Source organism: Mesoplodon mirus (assembly GCF_964341445.2).
Source record: "Mesoplodon mirus genome assembly, chromosome: 15".
Classification (NCBI taxonomy): domain Eukaryota; kingdom Metazoa; phylum Chordata; class Mammalia; order Artiodactyla; family Ziphiidae; genus Mesoplodon; species Mesoplodon mirus.
Genome location: NC_138991.1, coordinates 60,078,969 through 60,097,995, shown reverse-complemented (window position 1 = coordinate 60,097,995; position 19,027 = coordinate 60,078,969).

Genomic DNA, 19,027 nt, shown 5'->3' with positions numbered 1-19,027 from the left:
TCTGCTTTCCTTGCTAGCATGTGAGCTGCATGGGACAGTGTCTTGTTCACTTCTGCATCCCCAGCATCTTTTCTGTTGTTGTTGTTGTTGCTCCGGGTCTTAGTTGTGGCAGGCAGGCTCCTTAGTTGCGGCGTGCACGTGGGATCTAGTTCCCTGACCAAGGATGGAACCCGGGGCCCCTGCATTGGGAGCATGGAGTCTTAACCACTGTGCCACCAGGGAAGTCTCCATCCCCAGTATCTTGCACATGATAATTGCTAGAAAAATATTTGCCTATTGCATGAGTGTAATTGAAGAGGTTCCCATAAGGTTCATTAGAACTGGGAAGACTTCCTGATATCCCTCTCATCCCTCTACATCATGTACAGATGGGTGTTGTGGTCCCAGCATGACCACTGTATACTTCTAAATTTTGCTCACCTCCCTGTATTATAAATTATCTATTGACAGACTTAGTGTTCCCCCTTAGACAGTCTCATCAATTTCTCCCATCCCAGTGTCTAACATAGGAATTCAAGAAATATGTTCAGTAGGAAGAAGAGAAGAAGAAAGGAAGGAGGAAAGATCACACCAGTCCACGAAGAGTAGAATCACTTATTGACCTCTTGGAGCTAAGTCCATCCCTCTCCCTGGGTGCCTTGTAGTAACATGGCAAGTCAAGAGAAGTTTCATCCTGGAAATGCCCTACCTGGTAGGACAAAGTCAAGAGACTAAACAGAACATGTCTATTGCAGTCAGAGAAGACTGCAACCAGAGCCCAAGGAGTCAAATGGTGCCTGGCATGGGGCTGAACCTTAGAGCATAATCCCTGACCCACCATGACAGCAAGTTCATATCTACTTAAGCCAATCCAGATATGACTCTTGGTTATGTAACGCAGTGTTCAGCTCCTCAGTTATACTGTGAGAGGCTGAGGGGGGAAAATAGACATTTTTGCAAAGGCTGTTTCTGGCAATCTTCAATAAACGAAAACAGTTGAGCATACAGAATTTTCTGTTGTTTCTGCAAAGAGATAATTTGTACAAGGAAGCTCATTTACTTATTTGGAGTAAACACGGCTTCAGACCCAGTAGAGATTAACACTCGTGGTTGAGATGGATTGAGAAGGAAGAGACATAATACTTCACTGTTATATTTACTGTGTTAAATATAGAGTGGGAATTGATGAAAAATGTGCTGGAGTTCCCCGTGTGAGCCTAAGTGATGAACTGGGGTTTATTTGCCATCTGGCTTTTAAGCAGGGATTTTTTTTCATGTCAGAAAAATGGCACCTTCAGAACTATTGCATTACAGACATCTGTTTATCAGACCTTTGCCTGAATGAATTACTCAGAATATGCTTAAGGTTGTACTTTACCTGACATATGGAAATATAAAGTTGCATACTCAATGTCAGCATATATCTGTCTACATGAAATCAGGTATCATAGTCAAAACCCAGAGTGTTGCAACTTGGTAGGTGGCGCTTTTAGTACTTGGGATATTAATTGCTCTGCCCTATGTGGTTCTTGGTATCTTCATTTCTGGAAATCAAACTGTGGAACTCCATGTGACTCCAGTGTTCTGTATGGGTGTTCCTTTTGGTTCCCAGTATGTCTTTTATGATGCAATGGGAAACTATTCTTAGTTAACATGGATTTCATGGTAAAACTCCACGGTTGGTCAAACAAGCATTACCTGGAGGGAAGGCTTCCTGGATGTAAGGAGAGAACCCAAGAAGAAGAAATGGTTTCCTTGGAAGTCAGGCTTCAGGAGAACCCCTGAACCATCAGGACACTGCATCAAGAATTTGCACCAAATACAGGCTTTTGCATTGCCTGTTAGATCGCATGCGCTGTTCATTCCCTCCTTCCCTCATCTGACATTGACTGAGAACGCCTAAAGTGTGCCAAGTATTAAAGACGTAGATCTGTGTCATACTGTCCTGGAGCTTACAGGGGAGCAGGGAAGAAGGACGTAAGGAAAAGAATCACTGTGATTAATGTATAACTTAAACTGAGATCAGAGCTCCTACTAAAAACAAAACAAAACAAAACAAGAAAACCCAGGGGTCTGTAAGAGTCTCTGTTGAAGGAGCCTGGCCCAGAAATTCAAGGAGGACTTCTCAGAGGAGGTGACTCTGAAACCACCATAGAAAGGGTGAGCATAAAAAGAAACGAAACTGAGCTATTTGTAATGAGGTGGATAGACCTAGAGTCTGTCATACAGAGTGAAGTAAGTCAGAAAGAGAAGGACAAATACCGTATGCTAACACATATATATGGAATTTAAGGAAAAAAAATGTGATGGAGAACCTAGGGGTAAAACAGGAATAAAGACACAGACCTACTTGAGAATGGACTTGAGGATATAGGGAGGGGGAAGGGTAAGCTGTGACAAAGCGAAAGAGAGGCATGGACATATATACACTACTAAACGTAAGGTAGATAGATAGTGGGAAGCAGCCGCATAGCACAGGGAGATCAGCTCGGTGCTTTGTGACCGCCTGGAGGGGTGGGATTGGGAGGGTGGGAGGGAGGGAGACGCAGGAGGGAAGGGATGTGGGAACAGATGTATATGTATGACTGATTCACTTTGTTATAAAGCAGAAACTAATAAAAAAAATAAAAAAAAAGAAAGGGTGAGCAAGAATCTTTCTTGTCATAGAAGGGGAGAAGGAGTTTTTCAGATGTGAATGTAACCATATGTCAGTGTCTGGGCACCAGAGGGCTCATGCAGCATTTCATGAACTATTCAGAGGCCAGTTTGGCTGGAGCCAGGAGGGCTCAGTGGAGAGAAGAGCTGACTGCATCTGGAGAGGTCAGCAGGCCCAGACCCCAGGGCCTTACACGCTGGGGTAAGGAGGCGAGTGCTTATGCAGCAAGAACAGTGGGAAACGAGTGCTCAGATTCTAACAGAGAGGAGGATTACATGATCCCATTCTGATTTTCAAAATATCCCCGAAGTCTACCCTCATTTCTTATTTGTCTTTGAATTCCCTAACGTCTAGGGGTCAGTGGATGCTTGTGGAATAAACACACGATGCCAGGGAACCACTTTGCTGAGATGTCCATGGGAGTTCTAGAGAGGGGCCCCAGGATGACTTATCCCAGAAACTGGTGGGAAGTTTCAGTCAACTTGTATACATGTCCCTGGGGACATTCCTTTAGGTGACCTGGTGTCATCTTTACCTAAGGCACAAGTAAAGAGGTGGATTTTAGAAAGTTTTGAAGGCAGCAGTGCAGACGCAAGTGGGAGATGGAGAGAGGGGCAAAGGGAAGAGAGGACAGAAGAGGGCCCGAGTGCCTTTGTTGGGGGTGGGGATTGCTGCCGCAAAGCCAGAGAAGCAGAGAGGCTGCCTCCCCAGCAGCACGCGGGCTGTAAACTGGTGGAGCTCACCACTTGGACAGGGTGGTGGAAGCTGGAAGTACACAGCTTCTGGATCAAGCCACGAGCAGGCTGGGGCCGTTGGAGGTACATCCCTACAGACCCAAGGGAGGTCCCCATTGCAGGGAGCTACCAAGAGCTCATAAAACACAGCTCGTATTTGGCTCCTTCCCGCCTAGCAGTGCAGATCTTTCTCAGGTAATTTTTTAACAGCTTGACTGAGGTATAATTGATACACCCCCAAGTGCACATATTTAATGTATAAATTTGGATATATGTATTCACCCTTGATGCCATGTAACAGACATAGCCAGCGCCTCTAAAAGTTCTCTTGTGCCTCTTTTTGCTTTTCGTTTTGTAAGATCACTTACCATGAGATCGACCATATGAGATCTAATATAAAATCTTAGCAGAAGGGCTTCCCTGGTGGTGCAGTGGTTGAGAGTCTGCCTGCCAATGCAGGGGACACGGGTTCATGCCCCGGTCCAGGAAGATCCCACATGCTGCGGAGCGGCTGGGCCTGTGAGCCACGGCCGCTGAGCCTGCGCGTCCGGAGCCTGTGCTCCGCAGCGGGAGAGGCCACAACAGTGAGAGGCCCGCGTACCGCAAACAAAAAAAAAAAAAAAAAAAAAAAATCTTAGCAGAAGTTGAAGTGCACAGGGCCATATAGTTAACTACAGTCCCCATTCCCCATGTTGCCCAGCAGAGTTCTAGAACTTTTTCATCTTGCATAACTGAAACTTGATACCCATTGAACAGCAACTTGCCATTTCTCCCTCCCCCCAAGCCCCTGGCAACCACCATGCTTCCCTTTGCTTCCATGAGTTGACTATTTTAGATTCTACATATAAGTAGAATCATGCAGTAGTTGTCCTTCTGTGACTTGATGATTTCACTGAGCATAACGACCTCCAAGTTCATCCATGTTGTCAAAAAGAACAGCATCCGGGCTTCCCTGGTGGCGCAGTGGTTGAGAGTCCGCTTGCCGATGCCGGGGACACGGGTTCGTGCCCCGGTCCGGGAAGATCCCATGTGCCGCGGAGCAGCTGGGCCTGTGAGCCATGGCCGCTGAGCCTGCGCATCCAGAGCCTGTGCTCCGCAACGGGAGAGGCCACAACAGTGAGAGGCCCGCGTGCCGCAAAAAAAAAAAAAAGAGCAGCATCCACCTTCTTTTTATTTAAGGCTGAATAATATTCCACCGAATAAATATGCCACATTTCTTTGTCCATTCGTTTCTCAGATTTTTTTAAGTCTAAATGAAAGCTGTGTGTGTGTGTGTGTGTGTGTGTGTGTGTGTGTGTGTGTAAGCATCCTTCCTGCTACACTGCATGACTTATGCATATCCGTGTGTGTCCTAGACTATTATTTCCAGGACATCTGCTGTTGAGCCCTGTTCTCGGTGAGGCTCGGGTGAGCTTATGAAACCCATCGATCTCGGGTCCGATTACCATTTGGGGAAATATCTCCTTTCACCCCTTGGGTTTTCCTGGGTGTTTCTGTTCACAGGCACCCTCTGCTTTGCAACTGCTGGGAAGACCAGCTCTCCCACTACTTCTGCAGGAAACTTGCAAAGGGGATGAAGTCAAAGCCGTTAATTTTGTTAGAGAAGAATTGTTTTGTTCTGTGTTTGGCAAAGTTTCTCTCTATTACACTTTTCTACAAATTCCCCCATTCCCAATTCCCTCAGACAACAAAACTACAATTTGCTGGATAAACAAAAACAGTGGGGATGAAACTTCCCTGGCAGCCAGTCTGTCAGAGGCGCTGTGCTTGTTAGCATGGTAAAAGACTTAGAGGTTTCCTTCAAGTTGTACAAAATTGAATTACTTAATAAACTTGGTGGAACTTTCTTCCCTGGGAGTCAGTGCAGTTAAAAAACAAACAAACAAACAAAAATCCAACCAGGCTATTTTGCAGCATTAGCATTTTTTTGCACTGGGGCAGACTGTTCAAACCCTATTTCTTCCACAGTTATTTGCTAAAATAACAGCTGTTTCTTAGGCAGTGCTTCCTAAGTAACTGATACAACTGTAACTTAAAAACAAACAAAAAAAGCTGGTTACCTTTTCAAATCATATAGCTATAGCATGTTGAACTTCCTATGATTTCCAATTCTTTCTCCTTTAAGAATGACCCCCCTTCTCCCCTATAACCACCAAAAGCTGGGGGAAAGGCAGGCAGCAGTTAACCATCCTATTAGAAAGAAATTCACAAATGCCTGAGGTGAAGTCACATGCCGGGAGAGAGACGGTACCTTTGAGCCAGCCCTACCTAAGGAACATGCTGTTTGCACATCATGTTATTAATAGCTGAGGGCTATGTGTTTATTCTCGGGGCCTCTGCTGTTCCCTAGAAGTGAGGTCAGTGTCCACAGGCTTCCTCTGAAGTGACACCGATGCCTCCGAGATGAGCTTTGTCGTGTGCCAGGCTGCAGGTGCCTCTGCCGCGTTCAGGAGGAATCCTGTACATTCCACTTGTCATCCAAACCACACAACAGAACCAGGAATGGGGAGCAGAACTCCACCTGCTACCTCATCTTGGATGGAACACTTTATCTTTGTTTTAAATGCCCCACTTAGGACTGCAAACTGTGTTGATGGGCTTAACCGCCCATCAGAGAAAATACTGAGGCAAATTCACAGAAGGTACTCATCGGCTGGCAACCCCTAAAAACAATGTATTAGCCCCCCCCCCAAAATATACAGTGTCCTGAGGAGCATCAGGGTTAAATATTTATATCTGCTCGCTGGGGTAATAAAATGGTATTCGATTATGTCACAGGCACAACCTAATGATTGCTGAATACTCACTAACAACACCGAAACTCATAAAAAATACAGGATAAACAATGCTGGAAGAAAAGTATGGGAAAATCGCCTCTGGCCTGTGGAAATGTGGCTTTATTTTGAAATAATTTGAAATAACAGCGTACGCGTGAAAAAAAGTCAGCTTACATAACCACACTCTAATCTCCAGAAACTTTTCTTTATGCTTTTGTCAGTAGTGTTTGCAGTGAATTGAAAGCAGTCCGGCTAGATTTGGAGTTCAAGGCCAGGGGCCACCCTTCCTTCAACTCTGAACTCTTGGTACTTGCTTCTAGCCCAGCTCAGAGTTGGTGCTCCCTAAATATTTGCAGAACTAAATTTAAAAACATTATTTGTGTAGCATCTCCATCTCATCCCTCTGTTCCACTGTTTCTCAACCAAGGGTGATTTTGCTCCCCTGTGCATTTGGTAAAAATATCTGGGGATGTTTTCAGTTTGTTGCAAGTTGGGGGGGGCGGTGTTACTAGCCTCTGGTGGAGAGAAGCCAGGGATGCTGAGTAACATCCTACAGGGCAGGGGAATTCCTCTCCAAGAGGGTCCCTAGTGCTGAGGCTGAGAGTTATCTACCAATTTATCTCCTGAACTGTTGCCAGTGTCCGGTGGACTTGACCTTTAGAAATACTGCACTGAACTGACCTCAGGAGAACTGCTGTGTCCATGTCTCATTTGCAAGGGCTGCCATAGCCATAACCAAGTACCGCTAACTGCGTGGCATCAACAATAGACATTTATTGTCTTGACGTTCTGGAGACTGGAAGTCCAAGATCAAGGTGTTGGCAGGGTTGATTCTTCCTGAAGGCTCTGAGGGAGAATCTGTTCCATGACTCTCTCCTAGCGAGTGGTGGTTTGCTGGCAATCTGTGGCTTTCCTTGGCTTGTAGATACCCACATTACCTGGCACCCATATTACCTGGTACCCACATTACTTAACTCCCTTCTTCCATCTTCAAAACCAGCAACTTAGCATCTTGAAATCTCTGACTCTAGTCCCTGCCTTGGTCATCACACCCCCTTCTCTGGACCTCCTACTTCCTTCTTGTAAGGATATATGTGATTATATTGTACCCACCCGAATAATCCAGGATAATCTTCCGTCTCCAGATCCATAACCAAATCACATCTGCAAAGCCTCTTTTACCGTGGAATGTAACATATTCACAGGTTCCAGGGGTTAGTACATCTGTGACTCGCTTATTTCAGTGAGCATAACGACCTCCACATTTATCCATGTTGTCAAAGAGGGCAGTATCCCCTTATTTTTATTTAAATCTGAATAATATTCCACTGAATAAATATACCACATTAGGACATCTTGGGGGCAGCTGTGAAGCTGCCTACCACACTCTCTAAAGGTATTCACACTCTGAGATGAGTTTGGAGCCAGTCAACACAGGTTTATATTCAGGCTCTGCTGCCCAGAAGCTGTGGGCCTTGCACAGGACACATAACCTCCCTGAGCTCATACTCTCTTCCGCAAAACAGGAATGAGAAATCATGCAGTGAAGATACGGGAGCAGGAGAGGCCTGTGTCTGGCCAAGCCTGTGCTTGGCAACTAGAGGTTATTAGAATGACGACTGTTGGTTTTACCCTTATCCGTGTTCTTTTACCCCCAGTCTAGCCCTTCCCTATTGCCTGCAGCCAACAACCTTCGGCTTGTCTGAAGCAAGGTATGCAATTTAGGCTGTCTGCCCTGACCACCCCATGCGTGCAACCTTCTGCCTTTGCTTTAATCTTGGTGCCTTGGCAAATTATGTTTGGGCAGGATTTGCTTTTTGTTTGCTTAGCAAACTTCGTGAGGCATTTCTGATCTCTCATAGCGCCCCATAGGCTGATCTCTCTCTAAAGCAAGGATGTTGTTTGTTTGGTTTGTTTACCTTCTGTTCATTAGTCTTGCCTCTGGAGGTGCCAAATCTCTGAAGAGCAAATGCCAAGCATGGAGATTGTACCCTGGGCAGCTTGAAACTTTGGGGGTGTACAGAGAGACTGAGCACACTGGCGGGGTTCTGGTGGAACACTGCAGAAGGAGGAAAAGCAGACTCGAGCAGAAAATGGGAAAAGTGGAGTCTGATGAGATGATAACCCACACCTGTGGCTCATGTGTTTTCACCAAACTCCCAGAATCATTTTGGGAGTTGGGCATGGAGCATCTTTTGAAGGACAAAGTGAGTAACCCCTGGATTTTCTGATTCACCAGCTCTGGGGCAGAGCTCTATAATTTACATGTCTAGCGAGTCCCCAGATGATGCTGACACTGCTGGAGGCATTGCACTTAAGGACCACTGGGCTAGTAAGGTGAGATGTCTGTCCTGTGTGAGCACAGGTGTCTCAGGATCCTCTCCAGCCACAGGGTTCTGACAGATCAGAGTTCAAGGTGCTGGGAGTGTGCGGAGAACTATGCTAAATGCTTTCCCAGTTTCAGGTTCAGTTCTTGCCTGAAAAGAGTTTCCAGTCAAATCAGAGAAAGGAAAAATGCATGCCAGAAAAGCCGCTGGAAATGTCACATCCTAGAGACTCCAAAAGTGAGCTCAGGCCTCACTCTCTCTTTGAAACCGTCCCCGACCCATTACAATCAAAAATTTCTTTTATCCTCACTGTGTCTCAGGCAAATGTCTCTTCATCTGGCCCTTGACAGACACCATGTATGAAATTATACACTTCCCATCTCTCTCCTCTATTAGGCTGTGGATGCCGGAAGTCTAGGATCTCATGTCCTGCTATTCAATGTCCTTTTTTTTTTTTTTTTTTTTAGTTTTAGTTTTTACTGGAGTATAGTTGCTTTACGATGTTGTGTTGGTTTCTGCTGTACAGAAAAGTGAATCAGCTATACGTATACATATATCCCCTCTCTTTTGGATTTCCTTCCCATTTTGGTCACCACAGAGCATTGAGTGAAGTTCCCTGAGCTATGCAGTAGGTTCTCATTAGTTATCTATTTTATACATCTCATGCTATTCATCTTAGTTGCATATAGTAAGTGCTCAATAAACGCCTGAGAAGTGCATGAATGCACAAAGGGCCAAATGAGTGATGGGGACAATAAGCTGAACTGGGAATTCCAGGAGGACACAGAATTTGTGCTCCTCCCAGTAGAAAAATCTCCCTTTATCAGGCAGCCTTTCTGGGCATTCCTAAGAAACTGCTGCTAATATCTCATTAACCAGGATATTGAGTCACATGACCAAACCTAGCCGCAAAGGATGCTGGGAAGTGCAGTCCTTTTTCTGCAGGACTGCAGAAATATAACACGTTAAAAACAAAGAAGGGGCTTCCCTGGTGGCCGATGCAGGGGACGCGGATTTGTGCACCGGTCCGGGAGGATCCCACATGCTGCCGAGCGGCTGGGCCCGTGAGCCATGGCCGCTGAGCCTGCGCATCCGGAGCCTGTGCTCCGCAGCGGTAGAGGCCACAACAGAGAGAGGCCCACGTACCGAAAAAAAAAAAAAAAAAAAAAAAAAAAGAGTTCACTTATGAGCTTCCTGGTTTAAAAAAAAAAAGAAGATTAAGAGTGGCTATTGGGCAGGCAGCCAGCAGCCTCTGCCAGGTGAGGGATGGGCTTCTGAAGGATGGAGGAGACCCTGGAAAGAGGGCCCCCAGTGGGAGGACCACGGTGGGAAACAATGTCTGTCTACCCGCAAGGCCTCTCCGTGGGTTATTTATATAAAGAAATGCAAAAACGGGGTTTCAGAAATTGTTCTCCGCCCTCCTATTTAAATGGAATAAAATGGCACTTTTAATTCATTTCCACAATTACAGGCTGTGTGACGTGCAGCAGAAGCTTCATTTTAGCCTAAGGCCAGTGGTCCATTTAACAACCGTGTGCAGGTGAGGCAGGTCAGTGGCCACTGTGTCCACACTGCATCCCTCTGTCTGTCGTGGCAAACCCACCGTGCTGTGTGATGATGTCTTTTCCCTTGGTACCCCCACCAGACCGTGAGCACATTGACATCAGGCTCCCCCCAACCCCATCCTTCCCTCCATAGGGTCCTCATAGTCTTCGTATGCACAGCATCTGGCACAGAGCCTGGCACCCAGCCCATACCTTGAAGAAGAGGTTCTGAGTCAACAGCATCTCCAGGTCTTCTCCAGAGATGCTCAAACCCCAGGGTCCTGGGATTCCTAGTGTGACTGCCATTCAGAGCCCCTTGGGGTGCCTCATGGTCTTTCTCTGAGAGGCCCTTTGTGGAACCGGCTCCATGTCCCACCCTCCCTGCCATCCTCTCCTACACAGAGCTTCCGGGCAGCCAGCGGTGAAGTCCATTTTGAGAAGCCGTTGTGTGTGAAACACACAGCAACAGCAGGCAGGCAAAACTACTTCCCTGCCCTGCATGTGGCATAATTGTATTTTCAGGGAGGGCTGATCTATTGGCCAGGTGTAGCTCTCAACTGTGTAACTTTTATAAAGGAAACACTAAAGGCTTCTCAGGGTGAAGGATATTATAATTACGGACGATTTATACTCCCCAGGTAATGTATACATTGCACTTTATGAGAATGTTCTACTTGACGTAGTCAGAAACATTAAGCAAAAACACTGTTGTGGCCTGGGTTAGAAACCCATCTTTTGTTTTATGTTTAATCTAGCCAGTGCCAAAATATTTGGAATGATATGTCTGCATGCTTCTGTGAAGGAAATACGAACATAATAAGTGAATTTCTGATTTCAGACCAGATCGTAATTTCCTTCTAAAATACCTCACCAAGTTTAGCATATTTATTCCTCAGTGGAATGTTGGCTGTGTATTGCAATACAAAAGAAAATAATAATAATAGTCATTTCAGGGCTAAGAGGGACCTTAGTGGTTATCTAGCCCAGGGTGTCCCAACACAGATGACAGTGTTGACTGGTAAATGATCTGACTTTTATGATTTGGAAGCCAGAAGGCAGAGAAAAGAGAAAGAGGAAGGAGAAAAGTCATTATGGAGGGCCTGTGGCTTCTTTAGTATAGAACAGTGGTTACAAACAGTTGGACCCAGGTGCGAGTCCTGACTCTACCTGCTACCTGGGCTACCTTGGATAAGTCATGGAATCTCCCAGGACTTCAGTTTTCAGCTCAGCACAAAGGGGATTAAGGTTCTGCACCCTATTCCAATGTGGGTGGGAGGAGTTTCCCACACCTACAGTTCAACTCTGACGCTTTCTGCCTGGAGATAACTTCAGATCCCACAGGTTAAGGGCTCAGCTCCACCAGACGGCGCCCTCTCCCTCCTCCCCACACACTTCACACACCAGTCTCAAGTCCAGGTTGTTACCTGGGCTTCTGACCGACTGGCTGTGGATTGGAGGTTCCAACAACCTTGAGTTCAATTAATTTGCTAGAGCAGCTCACAGAACTCAGAGAGACATTTTACTTACTAGATCACTGTTTTATTATAAAAGGATATAACTCAGGGACAGCCAGATGGAAGAGGGGCATAGGGCAAGGTGTGGGAAAGGGTGCGCCACTCTCCCCAAATCTCCCTGCAGAAGCTCCCTGCACCCTATCCTTTCGGGTTTTTATGGAGGCTTCATTTCATAGGCTTGATTGATGAAATCCTTGGCCAGTGGTGACTAATCCAAGCCCCTTTCCCCTCCCTGAGAGGGCAAAAATCACTCCATTAACATAACAAAGGACACCTTCACCCTTTTATCACTTAGGAATTCCAAGAGCTTTAGGAGTTCTGTGCCAGAAATGGGGATGAAGACCAAATATATATTTCTTATAGTAAATCACAATATCACAGAGATCAAGACAGCCCTCATCTCACGTGATGATCAGACAATAGATGGGATAATATATGCAAATTATCATTGTGACAGTGTCATTGCCAAGGAGAAAGCCAGCCCAGGGTGGTGGAAGTCAGCCCTGCTCAACCACAGAGAAAGGACTGCAGAGTATGCATCAGTTCTGGGGGAAAGTGCCCAAGGTCATCCAGCTAATCAGTGAAGGAGCAGTGCTCTCTCCGCTCAGGGTCAAGGCTCTGGTGTTCAGCTGTAGCTTTCAGCAGATACCACAAGACCCTCTCCCTTGTTCTCCTGCCAGCTGGATAAGGCCCCTGGTCCTCCAGGCTTGCTGGAATTCCATCAAAGAAGGACCTTTATCTGCTTCCACGCGATGTGTTGTGGACTTGAGGGGGTCCTGCCCTTTCCTTTCCAGGGACTGCAGCTCTCTCTTACATATAAAGAAGAAAATGAATTTTAGTTGAAGTGTCACCTTTATATTTTATGCCAAATCCACACACCACATTATCATTTCCTTGGTATTTTTCCTTAAACTGAGTTCTTAAAAAGTGACTACCAGCTCAATCTAAACAATAACCTGTTTTTTTAAATACACTTTTCTTTTATTGAGGTGAGATTCACATAACATGCAATCAACCATTTTAAAGTGTGCAGTTCAGTGGTATTTAGTGCATTCACAGTGTTGTGTAACCACCACCTCTCTCTAGTTTCAGAACATCTTCCTCACCCCAAAATAACACCCTGTGCCCATTAAATAATCACTCCTCATCCTCCCCTTCCCTCATTCCCTGGGTAACCTCTAATCTGCTTTCTATCTCTATGAATTTGCCAATCTGGGATATTTCATGTAAAAGGATTCATACTATATGTGACTTCTTGTATCTGGCTTGTTTCACTGAGTGTCATGTTTTTGAGCTTCATCTACATTGTAACCTGTGTCAATACTTCATTCCTTTTTCATGGCTGAATAATATTCCATTGCGTGGATTTACCACAATTGGTTTATCTTTTAATCTATTGATGGACATTTGAGTCATTTTTACTTTTTGACAGTTATGAACAATGCTGCTGTGAATGTTCATCTGTAAGTTTCTCTGTGGACATAAGTTTTCAGTTCTCTTGGATATATACTGAGTAGAATTGCTGGGTCATAAGTTGTAATCCACTTTTGATTAAATAAATAATGGTTTTGGAGTTTTGGTTTTTGGTTTTGCTTTTGTTTTTTTTAATTGCCATCCTACCACTGTCTTGAGGACCATTGATGGCACATACGCAGTTTGAGAAATATCACCAACAACTATTACCTACATGCTTTTAAGGCCTTCCACTTTGTAACCCTAAAAACCAGCCTGGCTTTTATTTCCCTGTACTGTCATCTAACCTTTCCTCGTCATATTCTCACCTGCCACAGTTATGCCAATTCCTGCTTACAGACCCTTGCTTGTACCATATTTCCTTCCAGCTTCTTTTCTGCCCACTGACATCTTACCCATCGTTGAAGGCTGAGTTTAGGTTTGTACCTGGGCCGTGATTTTGCCCTCCTTTCGACTGTCACAAGTCAGTTTAAAAAAATGAAAGTTATAAAGTATGTGCCCACTAATAATTTTTGTAGTTATGCTGTATGATACATGTTTACACTGGAATAATATGGTGTTATAAATAGAAGTATAGACACTAAAATAGTCTATTGAAATTAAAAGTTGAACATATGTCGTTTCATAGAAACTCAATCCATTGTCCTTGTGACAATCATTTTGGCTTGGACCAATAAACATTTCATCAAGCCCATATTGATATCTTCCTCTGAGAAAGCTTTATAGCTCTCTCCATTTTTGCTGCACACATGTGTGATAATAATAATAATAAATAACAGCAACTATTTACCACATACCTACTATATTGATAGAAATATTTGACATGCCCAATTTCTTTTAATATACATAGTAATACAGTAAGTCTACAGTGGCCCATACGGGAGCCACCAGACACATGGGGCTCTTGAGCACCTTGAAATGAACCTGTTCCAAACTGAGATGTGCTCTTCATGTAAACTACACACCAGATTTCAAAAACCTAATATAGAGAAAAAGAAAAATATCTATTAACAGTTTTCATATTAATTAAATGTTGAAATGATAAGATTTTGATAATATTTTGTTAAATGAAATACATCATTAAAATTAATTTCACCTGCACCTTATTTACTTTTTCTTATTTTGGCTACTAGAAATGTAAAAGTGTATATGAGGCTCACATTCTATTTCTAGTGGACAACCCTGCTGTAGAATATATATTGTCTCCATTTTACAGATCAAAAAATTGAGGTTTTGACCTCCCAAGTGAGTATAAATAGTAGACCCAGGATTCAAAGTCAGATTTGACTCACTTTTTTTTTTTTGCGGTACGAGGGCCTCTCGCTGTTGTGGCCTCTCCCGTTGCGGAGCACAGGCTCTGGATATGCAGGCTCAGCGGCCATGGCTCACGGGCCCAGCCACTCCATGGCATGTGGGATCCCCCCGGACCGGGGCATGAACCCATGTCCCCTGCATCGGCAGGTGGACTCTCAACCACTGCACCACCAGGGAAGCCCTGACTCCTTTTATTAACGCTTTATTCAATACATTTTTCATGACTGGTTGATTATTAGTAAGTACAGCCCATGAAATGCATGTAAATATCACCCCTTCATCTCTCATCACATGATTAACAAGTTATTTTCCACTGAATATTTCTTTCCAAGACCTCCATGAGTCTTTAAGACAGCTCCAAGATTCTGAACTGGCCTTTTACTAGTTCTAGACATCACCTCTCCATGACACAAGATAAATTCTATTCAGGCAATTCTATTCTACCTCATCTCAGGTTTTACCCATTAGCAGCTCCGGAAGCTAGCATTCTTACTGTCTTTCCAACTATTAATTTTTTGTGTGAGTAAATATTTTTTGTTTCTTTGTTTTCAAGGTCCCAAGTTAAGGATGGACTGAATCTGTTTTTGACTTGTATTGATGTAGAAAATCCCAGTTAGAGCCTTGGTTCCTATTCTTGTTGCAAAGAGCCTGTCCTGGCTCCTGTTCTATTGTGTTAAGGTATCTTTAGAGTATTCATTTGTAACAAGCACACTCAACAGATGATATTGCACCTGGAGACTAAACCAGTCTGGTGAAACTAGTATATGGGATCATATGTGAAACAGAGTTTCTGAATGTGAGTGTAGCTCTATATTGTATGAAGACATTAAAAAATGCTTTCCTCCTTGATGTGTTCCGTTTGGGGAATACATCCATTTCTGTCTCCTCCTCCTTTAAATTTGAAAGGAAGGAAGTGAGCTGGTGGAAATATTTTGCCCCAAAGGAAGATCAATGTTAATAATGTTCATTTTCCTAAGTGCAGCCCTCTCCTGGAATGAAAGTGAGGGAGATCTAACACAGGCTCCCACCCCGTCTTCTGCATGCAGGCGAGGGCTAAGATATTCCAGATTGAATTTGCTCTTCTTGAAGTAGGGACTGTACACAATTTGATGAATAGACTCTCTCTATTGCTTTGCCGGGAACCTCAGCATCCCAGGTGGAAATATTACACAACCTCAGTGCACCCCTTCCCCCCAGCTGCAGACAATCAGCTGCCTCTCACAGAAGAGCATCCTGGGTAGGATTTGCTTCATCCTTCATCAGGAATCCTGGAAAAATACAAGAGAGGAAAGAGCTGGCACAAGTCTTCAGAGAGATGCAGGAGTCCTGGGCATGCTTCTAGGGATTTGTTTCCCAAGGAGGGTTTCAGGGTAACTTAGGAATCTGTGAAACATGCAGATCTGGGGACTCCACCACAGACTTACTGAATGAATCAGATCATCTGGATTTGGGGGCCAGTGCATCTGAATCTTTATCAAGCTGCCCAGGTGGTTCCAGTGCCTGCTAACACTGATAAAATATGACCATAGGAGGACTTCATAAATGCCAGGCAAAACCATCTTAAATCCAATCAAATTAATTGTTAATTAAATAAATGTCTGCCTGGACCCCACTTCATAACTTTCAAGTTGTAATTCCTTCCCCACGTCCAGAGGCATGATTTAATGAATGAGTAACCAGGGACGTAAACATGAATTATTTATTTTCTGAAACCCCCTTTCCCTCTCAGTGAGAATCCCACCTGATGGGAGAGATCTGTGGTCCTTCCAGAGAAAGAAATTACCCCCTGCCCTCCGAATGCAGATAAGATGAAGCAGCAGTTTCCCGTTTATATAATGCTTAATAATTAATCACGGGCACAGAAATACGCATGGGCATTAACTACTGGCATTCTCCATCAATAAACAAGTATTTTCATTGCAACAAATGAGACTTAGCCCTTCCCTTAAGTAAGAGATGGTGAAAAGAAGGGGATGGAAGAGGAGAGGGAGGAAAACACTCTACTTGGCTATAAGGGATGCTGTTTTAAACACCATTTCTCCATTTAATAACAGCTAATTTTTATTGAATGATTCCTATTTATCATGGAGTTTACATATATTAATTTCTCCAAATTAATTCCTCAGAATAGCCCTGTGGGGTTAGTACTATTATTAGCTGTATTTTATAGATTAAAAAATTTTTAAAAAGCTGAAGCACAGAGCTGTAGTAAACTTTTCAGTGTCACACAGCTCCTAAGTGGTAGATAATTGTATTAGGGTTCTCCGGAGAAACAGAACCAGTAGAATATATGGAGATATACAGAAAGAGATTTGTTATGAGTGACTGGCTCACACAGTTATGGAGGCCGAGAGGTCCCACAATCTGCCGTCTGCACACAGGAGGCCCAGAAAAGTCGGTGGTGTAGGTCCAGTCCAAACCCAGAAGCCTGAGAACCAGAGGGGGGCAATGGTGTACGTGCTGGTCCTGTTCTGAGTCCTAAGGCCCCAGAATGAGGAGCACTGATGTCCCAGGGCAGGGGAAGATGGATGTCCCAGCTCAAGCAAGAGAGCAGATTCATGTCTCCTCCAAATATTTTGTTCTATTCAGGCCCTCAAAGGATTGGATGAGTCCCACCCACATCAGTGAGAGCAATCTTGTCTACTCAGCCTACAGATTCAAATGCTAATCTCTTCCAGAAACACCCTGACAGACACAGCCAGAAATCATGTTTTACCAGCTACCTGGGCATCTCTTAGCCCAGTCAAATTGACACACACAACCAACCATCACAATGATGGACCCATATGGTACTGGAATTGGGAGTGATACTTTACATCATAGGTAAGGAGGAGGATTTCCAAGAGGTGGAGTGACTGGGCCATGATATGGCCATGATGAGATCTCCACTCTTCTTCCTGAAACCAGAGCCCTTTCTGATGTCTACTCCTCAAGGCATGAATGGCTTGTTTGATTTTATCTTAGAAAGGTAGATCCTAGCAGTTAATAAAGCACCAAGGGCAACAGAGGCCCTTGTCATCGTCTCCTGGGGCTGCTGTAACAAATTGCCACAAACCGGGTAGCTTGAAACAATAGAAATTCATTCTATAACAGGTTGAGTGGCTCTTTGTCCAAAATCAAGTCAGCATGGTTGGTTCCTTCTGGAGGCTTTGAGGGAGAATCTGCTCTGTGCCTCTCTTAGGTTCTGGTGGCTCAAGGCAATCCTTGGCGTCCCTTGGCTTGTGGCTGCATCTCTCCAGTCTGTCTCCATCTTCACATGGCCTTTTCTTTTGTGTCTCTGTGTGTCCTCTTCTTCTAAGGATACTCATCATTGGATTTAGGGAGCACCCTAAGTCCAGGATGACCTCATCTTGAGATCCTTAACTTAATTACATCTGCAAAGACCTTATTTCCAAATAAGATTACATTCACAGGCATCCGGAGCTAGGATTTGAACATATCTTTCAGAGGACACTGTTCAACCTCCTACTATGACTGACAGAGAACAGATTCTGGGGATGCACTTCCATGAGTGGAGTATAGAATCTCGGGTTGTCGTGGTGAAGCCCATAGACTTCAGAGCTTGGCAGGCCTTGGTTCAAGCTCCAGTACCGTTCACTGGCTGTGCAATTTTGGATATGTTTCTCAAATTCCCCAATGTATCATTTCTTCATTTGGAAGGTGGTTCACTAAATGCATGCATTTTCTATCCTGTGTTACAAAATCATCGCACATTTAGCAGCTTGACACATGTTTATTATCTCACAGTTTTGATGGGTCAGATTTTGGGGCAGTTTAGCTGAGTTTAGCTGGATCCTCTGCTCAGAGTCTCACAAGGCTGCAAAGAAGAGGTCAGGTGGGCTGTGTTCTCACCTGGGGGCTTGACTGGGGATTGATCTGCTTCCAAGCTCACTAGGGTGCTTGACACAATTTATTTCCTTGTTACTGTGAGTCTGAGGACCCAGCCTTCTTGCTGGCTCTTGGCCAGAAGCCACTCTCAGCTCCCAGAGGTTGCTGTCAGCTTGTTGAGGCCACCTACAGTTCCTGCCCCCCTGGCCTTCTCCAGAGACTCTCTCGTGGCATTTCCCTGGGGTCCAGTGGTTAGAACTCTGCGCTTTCACTGCCAGCGGCTCAGGTTTGATTCCTGGTCGGAGAACTAAGATCCCACAAGCCGTGTGGCGTGGCCAAACAAACAAAAAACATAAAAAAGGCAAAAAACAAAACAAAACAAAAATTTTTGAAGACAAAAAACAAAACAAAACAAAAAACAGAGACTCTCTCATGATACGGCAGCTTGCTTCTTCAAGCCTAACACTGGAGAAAGAAACAAAATTATCTATCTATCCATCTACCTATCTATGTGTCTATCCACCTATCTATGTATATATCTCATAATCACAGTGTGACTTTCCATCCCCTTTGCCACATTCTGTTGATTGGAAGCAAGTCACATATCCCACTCATACTCAAGAGGAAGACCTACAGGGCATGAACACCAGAAGTCAGGTATCATTAAGTATCACTTGAAAGTCTGTACACCACACTGAAATATTGTATGGATTAGAATATGCATAAAGCTCCTAGCATGATGCCTAATACATAGTAGATACTTAATGCATATAACTGCTGTTATTCATTGGTAGCTGTAATGCTTATCCAGGTAAATCACTGCCCTGATTTCAGCGGGTACATATCCCTACACAGGCTGTGCAGTGAACAACTCCAGGGGA